We start from the raw sequence: 12,824 nt of genomic DNA, 5'->3' as shown, positions 1-12,824 counted from the left end.
TAGATCACTAAGTTTATATTTTTTCTCTAAAGTTGGGAGACTATAGTTATTTACTCAATTTTTTCTTTTTTCATTTTTTCCTCTCCTTTCTCTTTCTCAGACATTGCTACACTCTTGATATTGTCCCAAATGTTAATGTGGCTTTGTTCAATTTTTTCAATTCTTTTTCTCTCTATTCTTCAGACTATATCTATTGATATATATTTAAATTCTCTACTGCTTATTAACTCTTTCCAATTTGATGTTCAATCTACTCAGTAGATTTCTCATTCCAGATTTTCTATTGTTTTTTATAGCTTCTTTGAGTCTTCATTTGTTAATTCATCATGACTATATTTATTTTCATATTACTATAATAACAATTTTAAAATCATTATCTGCTAGTTCTAATATTTGACTGATTTTGAATTACTATTGACTAATCTTTGTCTTATGGGTTACATTTTCCTGTGTATATTCCTATCTAATTTACGTGATATTCTGAGTGATAATTATGGAAGCTCTGAAGTCTATTTTCTTCCTCTGAAATGTACTAATTTTACTTTTAGCGGTCGTTAGCTTGATTATCCTCAAACTCTGATCTCTGTTGGCCCTAAGGTGAACAGCTGCGAAAGTACATGATGAGGTCCTTTAGCAATCCAACTTTTGTTACTGCAAGGTAGGCTCCACCTTGCCTTTTCAAGTCAGTATGCCTGCAGCATCTGGCTATTTTGTTCAGAGTTTATAGTTTTATTTGCTTAAGAGTTAATTGGCACAATTCGTCCATTGACACTTCATATGTTGAAAGGTATTTGATAAAGTTTCTTTCTTTCCTCTTAGATTATCTATAACCCTTAATATAGCAGGTTATTACTGGGCATTTGTAGGGTATCTTAAAAAAACCCTCTAAAACCAAGAGACTTTTAACTTAAACATCTCTGATTTCTGTGGCTACATCAAAATTTGAATCTGATTGGTATATTTGGTAATAATACTGTAGAAATCAGAAACTAATTGTGGGAATTAAAGGACTGAATTCCTCTGAATACTACTCAATATCAGCACACTCTTTAGAATTCTTCTACAATTCATTAAGTTTTCAATGTCTTATCATCATAAGACAAAACATCCCGAATGAAATGGCAACAGGAAAAGCTAGTTGTGACCATGAGCTAGTGACTCTTAGGAGAACACAAAAGTAATCCTTTTAATAATTGGAAATTAAAAAGGTAAACTTGGAAAAACATTAGTTTTTGTTAAGGTTCACTTAGATAAACTTTATTCTAACAACTAAAAGTAATAAAAATTTACCTGTAGATAACTCCACTATTATGGAATCTATGTTTTCTGTAAAATGTGACACATTAAATTTGCCTCATCTACAAAGTCACACAAAATGGCAATAATTACTGTGTACACTAAGACCTTTTCCTATTCCTGCTAATGTAGCTACCTGCATAGATTATCCTTTTTCCTAACAGTACATAATTGAGTTACGCTAATCTGTAACATGGTGAGCTAGAAGTGTCACATGTTTAATTTAGTTTGGTATGGCAATCCCAGTATTTAAGAACCAGTACTATAGTTTATAAGGTGATAATGCCCACAACATCCTTCCTGGGTATTACTCTATGACTTTAAGAATCTCGACTTTTTAGGCAGTATGGAATATAACTTCCTAGTGCGACAAGAATCTCAGGGAAAAAAGGAGGGTCTGAAGAAAATAGGTATTCAACAGTGATAAATAAATATTAAAGGCAAAATCCAATGGAAAGAAATTACATAATTCATGGGTTCTAGCCTTGGAATAGACAAGCTGAGAAGACACTAAAAGTATTCTTAACTTAATAAAAGCAATAAAAACATAACTCTACTTCTTCCACAAAGGCGGCTTTACTGTAGTACTGATGTACTGCTTTATTTCAGTGGTTGCCCACCATCATAAGGCAGTGAACTTGACAGCAAAAGCTAGTTTAACTGGTACTTTAAAAAACACCTCTTGCCATACCTTTTTAAATAAAACTTGCTACACAGGACAGAACATACAAAATATAGAAGCCCAGGTCCATGCACTATATGAAATAGATAACATTGAAACAGTTTAGATCATGCTTTGAAAATCTTTACTGATGTAAAAAACCAATTCAAAGTATTACCAGTCTTATACAAATATTGCCAGTAATTGTTACTGTGAATGTATTGCTGAATGAAATCTTAAAGATAACAAATTCAATGAGTTTAACACAAAAATGCAACGAGTTGGATGGACCTTTCTTGACCAAGACAGATTTATAAAGATTGTCTATATTGAGTGACTTAAAAATTTTCTTTAAACTTGAAATTACACGAATTCTACTTATAAGGTAGAATTCACAAACTTCTTCTTTGAAGAAATTAACATTCCTGGTAGACGCATAAAATTTTTTTTTTGTACTGGGGATCGAACTCGGGTCCTTGCGCTTGAGCAGCAGGCGGCGAAACCACTGAGCTAAATCCCTGGCCCCATAAAATATTTTTTATTAACTTTAATGGAGGTGAGATTTATTCTTGGAAATCAATTACCTAGCCATTCAGTTGTCATTTATCAGTCCAGATATTTAAAAATCTAGCTTAACCAGCCATCTTCCTTATCAAATGTCCCTAAGAATGAATTTTTGGATGGACCTACCAAAACCTTTCATATATAAGAAATAAAACCTTGCTCATAATTTATATGCCCCCCAATTTTTTCCTAACAGTATACTAGTTATTCAGCACCATCCCCTTAGGAATACTTTGGTTTTATTCTAATGGCACAAAGTTAATCTTTCTCCATCTTGCATTTTCATTCATTTGTTTGTTCAAAAAATAATTACTAATCTTTCATTGCATGTTGGATAATGTTCTAAATACCAGTGATAGAGCACTGACCATGACAAAACAAGTATCAAGCCCATTTCTATGGCTTGCTTATTTTTCTTCAGTGTAACTCCCTGTACTTCCCTTCATTTAATTTAATTGCTTGGTTTTGACTATTTTCTTTCATTTTAATTTTATTAAGTTTACTTTACCAAGCTTACTTTAAATTTCTGCTTTAACACCAAGGCACTCTTTATTAAGGAATTGCTTATATAAATATGAGATACGTGTTTTCCATTATGCCATCCTGACCCATGGATAAAATGTGGAAGCACAACACAATCCCAACCCTCCACATACCCACAGCTGCTAGCTCCCCAACTTATAGCCATTTTAGGTACAATGATCCACATACCTGTGCATTAATTAGAGCTGGTGGTCAGCATTTCCTAAATTTACTGATAATGCTCATTATACTGGATCTTGCTAATGCCCAGGGAGAATATATAAAGTAGCTTGACCATGTTTTCCTACTGAAATAAGTCTTCAAATAATTTTTTAAAAATCAAGGTGTTATTGGTTGAATAACAGTATCTATAGTATCTCTCCAGAACTTAGATTTATCAAAAGAAAAAAAAATCCATTTATCACACAAAAAAGAGAGGGACTACCTACCATACATCTCAAAGATATATGAGAAAGACTACTGAGAAATTTTTATTGATTTCAACAAGTTCTTAAAATACACACAGGACCCATGAGTTTTCATATATTTAGCTTATTTAGTGACTTTAACCTAGGATTTACTTATAGGTCCTGATTTTGTTTTATACACTTGTGCCTAAATTATAACTATGTATATGGTTTCTCCTAATTTCCAATCACATATAGAAATATTTACATACATATTTTTATGTCTCTATTAAGAAAAATGATTTCTATTTACACTACCAAATTTCATTACCAAAATATAAAATAATAGGACAGGAAATGAATATACTCTAAGATAGTAGGTGAACACTGTGGTTGTAAAATACACCATTAAATATTTATTGCATGCCTGCTTCTTGAGCAGCTATGTTCCAGGCACTTTACAAATACTGCAATACAGTGGAGAGCAACACAGATATGACTCTGTGCTCATGAAAGTTTTACCATAGTTCCAAATATAAAACAGAGAGAAAAGACCGAAAAGCACATATTCTAGAGGTTAAAGTAAAGGAAAAGAAGAACATGATTAAAATAAATGCTTGTGGAAATGAGGGATGAGCTGTTTTGGGGCAGGGAACAGGCCAGCACATGACAGCCTTCAGATGATGAAGACAGGCAATATTTAAAAAGGCAAATTCCTCTAACAGCTTCTGAGATTAGACATCCAAAGCTCAGGCTTATACTCCCTAGGGAACCTGAGCAAGAAACCAGACAGAAGAATGCCAACAACAACTTCATATCCCCACCCTTCCCAAATATCTACTTGTGAAAAGAAATATTTTTTTTTTCAGTGCTAGGGATGGAAACTAGAGCCTTGCACATGCTAGGCAAGTGCTTTACTACCAAGTAGCTATATTCCCAGCCCTGAAATCTTTTTTTTTTGGTATCAGGGATCGAACTCAGGACCTTGCGCTTGTGAGGCAGGCAGCAGCACCACTGAGCTAAATCCTCGGCCTCTGAAATATTTCTAATATGTAAGCGTTTCATAATTATAAGTAAGTGGTTTAAAGTATAAATTCTCTGGCATCAGAGAAATGCAAATTAAAATTACACTGAGATATCATCTTACCCTAGAAAGAATGGCCATCATTAAAAAATCTAATACAGGCCAGGGATTTAGCTCAGTGGTTCTGCTGTCTGCCCCGTAAGTGCAAGGACCTGAGTTCGATCCCTGGTACCAAAAAAGCAAAAAAAAAAAAAAAAAAATCTAGTAACAACAAATGCTGACAAGGATGTGGGGATAAAGGAAACCTACATTGTTGGTGGGAATATAAACTACTATAACCACTATGAAATCAGTGTGGAGATTTCTCAAAAAACCAGAATGAGAAGTTCCATTAAGTATTTTCCCAAAAAGAGTTAACGTCATCATACTACATACAGGGAAACATGTTTATACCCATATTTATAGCAGCGCAGTTCATATTAGGTAGATCTTGGGAACAGTATACATGTCTATCAAGAGATGAATGGATAAGGAAAAGGTGGTATTTATACACAACGAAGTACTGGTTTGCCATAAAGAAAGATAAACAAAAGGCATTCATTGGTAAATGGATGTAACTGGAGAACCTAATGTTAAATGAAATAAGTCAGACACACAAGCTTAAGTAGTTCGTGGTTTACCTAAGAAGCACAAAACAGTTGTATACAAATAAAGAGCAAAATAGAAGAAAGATAAATAGAAAGGAGAATACTACCCCAAATTACATGTTCCATTGTTTCAAAAATATTGTAATATATACGCCAATTTGCTTCACTTATGCTACTAGTTTATCTTAGTTCACTGAAAAGTTTTGTTATGTTTCTTGTAAGAATCTTTTTGCTGTCTTGTACTCAGAGTAACTACTTTGAAGATAATGATACACAGTGTATTAACTACTGTTATTCTCTTTTGATTTTGTTATGAAATTTTATTTTCAAATTTAAAAAAATTTTTGATACTGGGGATCGAACTCAGGACCTTGCGTTTGCCAGGCAGGCACTACACCGCTGAGCTAAATCCCTAGCCCTGTTTTATTTTTTCATAAAGTAAAATAAGAAAAAAATTAACTTTCTGGTATAGACTGTTATGGCTTAAAGCTAAAGTGTCCCCCAAAAGCCTCATGTGTTTGGAAGGTGGTTGGGTCATGGGAGATTAGTCTGCTGATGAGTTTACAGCTAGCTAACTTGCTGTTACAAGGTGAGGTTTGGTTAAATGCAGGTCACTGGGGGCATGACTCAGAAGGGTGCATATCCCTCCAAGGCCCTCGCTTCACTCTGCGTCCTGGCCACCATGATTTGAGCAGCTTTCCTCTGCTATGCTCTTGTGCCACACTATTTCTGCCTTGGAGTGGCAACTGTGAACTGAACTGTGAGCCAAAATAAACCTCTCTTTTTTTAAGTTGTGGGTGTCAGGTATTGTGTCTCAGTGATGAGGAAAGTGACTAAGACACAGACAAACATATATAATTGGCCAGTCATAAGAGTGGATGGCTGATAACATAGCATTCTGAGCATAACAGGAATAAATAAAGGATACTGACTATGTGAAGTTTGGGATGGGCTTCTTATCCAGGAAACAAAAAGATGTAGGTAGAGCAGGTTTTCAGAGATAACTTAAGGAATTTAATACTTTTGCCATTGTGAAATTGGGACAAATAAGATTTTTATATTTTTTTACTTAAAAGCAAACACAGAATGCTTTTCATAGAGGCAAAAAGTAGCAATATAATTGTAGAGGCCCTGTAAATTAGGGTATAATATCCAGTCAGGCAAAAATACATTAATATATTGACTATTCTGCACATCTGTTATTTGCGTACAGCTCTTTTGTAATTTTCACACATATAAGAGTCATGTAACACCACGTCTTCTCAACAGGCGGGCAACCTTAGCACTGGTAAAACGTGGTTGGGAGAGGGAGGGTAAAAACATCTCAAATGACGATTGTGGTACCCCAAAGTGAATCTGTGGTATTATAATTTTTTTCAAAAGGCTTACAAAGTAAGGGCAATCATGAAAAGCAGCTCCAGAAACATTTCCCTGTCATGTTCTCTCATGTTTCAAGGCCTCGGGCAGTTTTTGGTTTAGCCAAAATAACATTCCTTCTTGCTCTACCTTCAAAACCTTCTGTGGTATGGGGATATCTTTGGTTCTTCTGAGTCTTTAGGTTCTTCAAAGAAAATGTAGCTCTCCCGGATTTCTTTGACTCAAAATAGTTTGGTTAGCTGGGTGTGGCGATGCATGTCTCAAATCACAGCACTCTAGGAAGCTGAGGCATGAAGATCACAAGTTTTAGGCCAGCCCAAGCAACTTAGCAACTTATCAAAAACTTATCTCAGAATAAAATATAAAAAGGGTTACGGATCTAGCAGGGCAATGTCTCTGGGTTCAATCCCTGATACCACAAAAACAAAATAGCAACAACAACAAAATCTTTGTTGAACATCTTCACTTACTTCCCTAAGAATTTTGCTAAACTTTCTTTTCCTGAGTCTATGTTACAATTTCTTTCTGTCACAGCTAGATTCATCACAGAATACAGAATTACATTTTAATTTTTTTTTTTTGGTACCGTGGATTGAACTCGGGACCTTGCGCTTTTGAGGCAGGTGCGGAACCACTGAGCTAAATCCCTTGGCCCAGAATTACATTTTTAAAGGACATCTATCTTAATGGAAAGGAAGTGCTTAGCACACCCAAGGCCCTGGTTAGAGCCCCAGCAACACCTTCCTCCCAAGACATCTATCTAACATCAAAAATTGTTCCTAAATTTGACCCTAAAACTTGTGACAGTGTGCTACACTTCTACGTAGATGGTCCAGGGTTTATTGTGTTTTCATGCTTGATGTTACAAAAGATCAGAGGCATTCTCTACTTTCTAATAATTATGACATTTTCAATGTATTTGTGCCTATCTACTTTAAACCAACCTCTGAGATTACTTGCCTTTCTTTTCCTGACACTGAGCTATTTTAATGTGCCAGATTTACAGTTCACATTCATTTCTCTCCTTTCACCCTTTGTAACTCCAAAGTCTCTTTCGTATTTTTTAGTGTAGGAATGATCAGTACCTAGCAAACCTTGTATTATAATCATGCTTTATTTTTTTTAACCTCTCCTTTTTTTCCTTTTCCTCCCTCATATGTGAGATGGTTTGGGTCTTCTATAGTTTTTCCATTTGTGCTAATTCTATAGCCTCCATGCTGTGGCACAAATAGTGTTATTTTCAACCAAAGTGGTTCAAAACCTTCCTTGCTCATCATCTCAAACTTCTTCTGAAGTAGCTGTTCCTTCTTCCTAGGTAAATCCAACTCCTAATGAAAGAAATCCATCTGGGCCATTACCCTATCTACAATGCCCAACTACTCAAATACTATTGATGTGCTCAGTATACCTGTAACATAATGAGCTTGATATATCACCCTGGAAACAATTCAGTAATGAAACATGGCTCTCTTACATGCTACCTAATGGCCTAAACTTTGTTTAAGACTATGGTCTTTCAGTAAATGTAATCTCAGTTAATTTAGTGGAAAAGGCCAGGAGGAACAAGCCTTTGTCAAAATAATGAGGGAGGTGCCATGAAACAATCACGTAACAGAAACAAATAATCTGGGTGTCTTTCCTAATTACTGTAAGAATCTCTCAAAATGTAGGACTTGTCTTTCATTAGGAAACAGAAACCATGGAAATATCAACCCTAAGTAAAGACTATAAATAAAAAATGTTCTTGTCACAAAGTATTTACAATGTTTCATAATACATTACCTGGGAAAATAACTTGAAAAAATTGTGAAGGATCTTTATTGTATAAATGTATCATATAAAAAGGATCTGTATGTATAAATGAACTGACAAAAGATTTAAAGGGAGGCATATGGGCTTAGGAAGGAGACAGCATTTAGGTTGGGCCTCCAAGATAGAAAATTTCAGCTGGTAGGGGTGTGGTTGAGGGTTATGTGTGCAGTGGCGAGATACTAGCATTGTCAGGGGCCCTGAGTGATAGGCAAGCCTGATAGATCAAGAGGGACAGAAAACAGGAGATCATGTTTGCCAAAACATACAAATTCCAGGCCATTCAAACATTGCTAGTACAGTTCTTAAAAAAAAAAAAAAGCAATGTAGGACAAAAGAAAAACTACAAAAGGTGAATTCAAGCCTACAGTGAAGGTGATTCAACAGTTAAAGATGCTAAAAACTGATTTAGACCTCAGTATATGGGCATGAAGAGTGAATCACTAACAGCACTGACTAATCACTATATGCATGTGAAACAGACCTAAGGGGAAATACGGCAGAAACTCCAGTCAGGGCTAGGATACAGTGCTATTAATCCTCACTGATTATCGATTAGGAGCTATCCTTTATGTGCAGTTAGATCTAATCCACATGAAGGTACAACTACTAGTAGGCTTTATCAACTCTACTACATATGAGCAAACTAGGGCTCAGAGAACTTCAACAATGTGAGCTTCTTTGTACTTCAACTGGGCAGTGGAGCCGAATTCGAAGGTTTTTTGCTTACCTCACACCAATCTAGAATGGTTTATATTTTAAAAGAGATTAAGTGGGTTCAAGGACTCCTCCATAGTAATGTCACCCTGCATGGTTCTGATACACTTTGATGAGTGGTGCCTGACTAGAGATACAGCCAACAGTCTAGCGATGGAGCATAAAATCTTGGGAGTGTTGCCATCCCTATTAACAAAACCACTTTCTACATACTGCCAGATCTGACTTTTAATAGTTTGTTTTGTTAAACAAATTTCTATGTTCATACTTTTTTCTTCTATTATCTTTATCCAGTTTTAGGATTACCACAATCCTGAGTTCCTAAAATGAGGGGAGAAGTGTTCCTTCTTTTTTCTGCTTTGTTTGATATAATTTATCAGTTAAAATGTATATGAGCCTGCTGTTGTCATGTAGGTAGGTTTTCAAGCTAGGAATATACTTTTCTTTAATAGGTGCTATTCAAATTTTATATTTCCTCCAGAGTTAGTTTCATTAATTTGTCTTCCAAGGTACTTCTTACAAGTTGTCAAATTTATTTCAAAAAAGATTTTTGTAATATGCTTTCTATATCCTTTTAAACTCTGTACAATCTGTGGTAATGTCTCCTAGATCTTGATACTGTAATTTAAAAAATGTATAATTGATATTGTGTAATAGGAAAAAAAGGTCTAAAGGAGCAGGGGAAGTGGGAGGGGTAGGGGAAAGGAAAAAAGGGAAAAGAAAAAATACGAGAAAAGGAAAAAAATGGAAACAAAGTCTTTGCAAATAGGGAAGGGTGGAGGGGGTGAAGGGAGGGCAGGGGAAGGGGAAAAAAATAAGAACCAAGACACATCATGTAATGGTACAAGATCCCAATGATGAATGTAACTGTATTTTATACCTAAAATCTACCAATAAACTTAATGGAAAAAAAAAAATCTTGGGAGTGTTGCAGCCCTTGAAACTGGCTTCACAATGTAGATAAGAATAGCTGGTGGGCAGGAGTCAATTATCCATTAGGGTGAGTTTCACATCATTCATTTAACAGAGATTAGTGGCAAGAACATGGGTTTTGGAAATAAATGATTCTGATTCCAAATTTGAATGCTACTGTACGCTAGTTACATGGAAACCCTGGGCAGATTACTTTCTCAACCTGTTTCCTCAAACAGTCATTAACACCAAATTTGGGGGCGGGGGAGTTGGACAACAGGAAAAAGTACATCACTAAGATGAAAGAGGCTTGTGCTCATTTAGGTATTACTGTATTAACTTAGCTGTATGGTCTTGAGCAATTCACAGACTCTGAGCTCCTTCTGTAAAATGTGGAAGTTACCACCTAACTTGGAAGTTTATTGTAAGAATCTGAGATAATAAATTAGGGAACTGGAACAGCCAGCTGTATTATAGCAATGTACCAGATTAAATCACTAACACAATGCTTGTCAAAAAATACATCCTCCATATCATTTCTTTTTCAACTTGGGCTTTATTATAATGTTACTGGTGACTATAACTTCAAAATAATACAGACTATTAAAATATCATGACAGCTGGGTGTGGTGGCACATGCCTGTAATCCCAACATTTGGCAGGCTGAGGTGGGAGGCTGAGGCAGGAGGATTGCTGCTAAGTTTGAGGCTAGCCTGGGCTACACGGTGAGTTCAAGTCCAGGCTGAACTACATAGGGAGACTCTGTCTTACAAAACAACAACAACTACAAAAAATCTTGACAATAACTTGGACTTTGGGAATTAAAAATATTTCTTTCTATTTTTAAAGGAAACCTTTATATAAATGGGCAAATTATTCATATCTCATAGCTCTTAATACAGTTTTTCACTAAAAGTATTCACTTTAAAAATACATCTCATTAAAGTGCATAGCCACTCTGAAAAAACAATAGATCAGTGCCATTAACAAAGGCTCTGATAATTTCACTGATAAGAAAATTAACTATGCTTGCCATCTTTGATAATCCATGCTGTCAACCATGGAAAATACCTATTTCTGGAAAACTGCTCCCCAGCTGCCCCTTAAAGAAAACAAACTGATATCAAGAGAAGATTTATGTTAATGAGTCCAAAGTAAAGCAAATCTGGGTTACTTACACCGCTGGCCTTCCTTATTTAAGCCAGTCACAAGAAATTCAGCATAGAGTTGTATAAATCTAATTTATTATCTTTGACCACACATTCAACATGGTTTATGAACCTAAGCAAATTCTGTTACGTTCAGATTATATTTTGGGCTTGCCAATTTCCTAAAAATCATTAGAAAGCAGGGAGAATGTACACATGTATACAGCTGAGGTGCTGGCGGTGGCCAACCAAGAGGGTCACCATCCTTCTCACTCCTTTCATGCCTTGGTCACCTGCCCCTGTTTTATAAACCAAGACATATCTGCCAGGAGATGTGACCTCTGTTTAAGGCTACATTTCTTATCCCACTGCAGTCTTGTTAAGGAAGTATGTGACTAAAATAAGAGTGTGATTTCCTCTACTTCCCACCCCACCAAGGCTGCATTAAATAGGCCAATTCAAGCTTCCCTCTGCCAAACGCTGGCATTCCCACAAAGACTGATTGGTGTTTTTTGTTTTGTTTTGACTTTAAGGAGGATGAGAACCTGAAAATGTTTCCCAGCTGGTTTGCTGGAGTTTAAAAACTCTTAAGGAATTTGCCAACCAGTGAAATTTGGCCCGCACACCCTGAAATACCCGCATAAGAGTGTGCACTAGGTGTCTGCTGGCGTTTGCACAGCTAGGTACGGTGGAGGTTTTGAAGAAACTGAACTCCAATGAGCACCGGCAGACGTGGGTGGGGGAGGGAAGAGCTGATCGCGTAAGAGAATAAAGGCATTAGTGTCTGCAGCGCACATCCTAAGGCTCCAGAGTTGCTAACTCCTCTTCCCTGACCACCTCCTTGCTGGAAACCAGAAGAAAGAGGAAAATCAGCGAGGCTCGCTTTGGGATGAAGGCAGCCGTGCTGGCCTCACCCGTTGGACTTGGGGGCCCGCGGGATCTGGGGATATCCCTCTCTCCTCCTGGTTCCGCAGGTGAGCGGACAACGTCCTCTTGCTCCCTCCAAGACCTTCAAATTCCCTTCCCTCCTTCAAAGTGCTAACTTCAGGGCTTTAGGGGTGGCGAGGGGAGAAAAGATCGGAAAAGGGCAGGGCCTGGGGTCTCAGGGATTTCCAAGGTGGGCAAGAACGACAAGCGCTAGCGGCCGAGACCGCGCGGTCTCCCGCGTGGCCCCCACTTCGGCCTCAGAGCCCGCCGCGGCCGCGCTTTGCTGGGCGCCGGGCTGGGTCCCTGGCACCGGCACGGGGCAGCCCTGGGATGGGTGGGTGGCTGGGTTGGGGTTGGCGGGCTCCGGAGCCCGGCAGGCGACCACACCGGTCTGTCGGAGAGCCCGGAGGCAGCAGAGACGCGAGCGAGGCGGGGTGGTGGGCCCGCCGCCCACCCTGAGGACCGAGCGCTGGGGCCCTCAGCAGCGCCCTCTCCTCTCCATCCCTCCGCGGTCCCCGCCCTTACCTTTGGCGCGAGGACGCCGACGGGAGAAAGTGCCGGGAGTGGCGAGCTGCCACGGGCGGGGCTCAGTGGCGGCCACGGACCGCGGAGTTGCTGCTCATAGCTCGTTGTGTCCAGAGCCCTGCGGCCGCGGCCACAGCGGCGTCTTCCTCCTTGTCTTCGCGGGCTCCGAGCCGGGACGCAGCTCACGCCCCAGCCCCGCAGCCGCCCTCCCCTGTGCCTCCCCGGCCGCGGACGGAGCCGCCTCCAGCGCCGCCCAGCGAGAAGCCGGCCAGCGGCAGCCAGCGCCGC

At 38.4% G+C, this 12,824-nt stretch overlaps 1 protein-coding gene across 2 annotated transcripts in view; it reads right to left on the bottom strand.

Moving 5' to 3' along the window:
- Lrrc8c (leucine rich repeat containing 8 VRAC subunit C) overlaps nt 1–12,806 on the bottom strand; it is an 86,747-nt gene extending 73,941 nt beyond the window's left edge. For both annotated transcript variants that reach the window (XM_004841304.4, XM_004841305.4), the window contains exon 1: nt 12,537–12,806. The gene's annotated coding sequence lies outside the window, so the exon portion shown is untranslated. The remainder of the gene's footprint in view (nt 1–12,536) is intronic.
- Between the last annotated feature and the right edge of the window lie 18 nt (nt 12,807–12,824).

Source organism: Heterocephalus glaber, unplaced genomic scaffold, assembly GCF_053883595.1.
Source record: "Heterocephalus glaber isolate CG9 unplaced genomic scaffold, H.glaber_assembly_v1.0 deba00001442, whole genome shotgun sequence".
NCBI lineage: Eukaryota > Metazoa > Chordata > Mammalia > Rodentia > Bathyergidae > Heterocephalus > Heterocephalus glaber.
The sequence above is the reverse complement of the archived record's forward strand: the minus strand, read 5'-3'. Positions and strand labels throughout refer to the sequence as shown.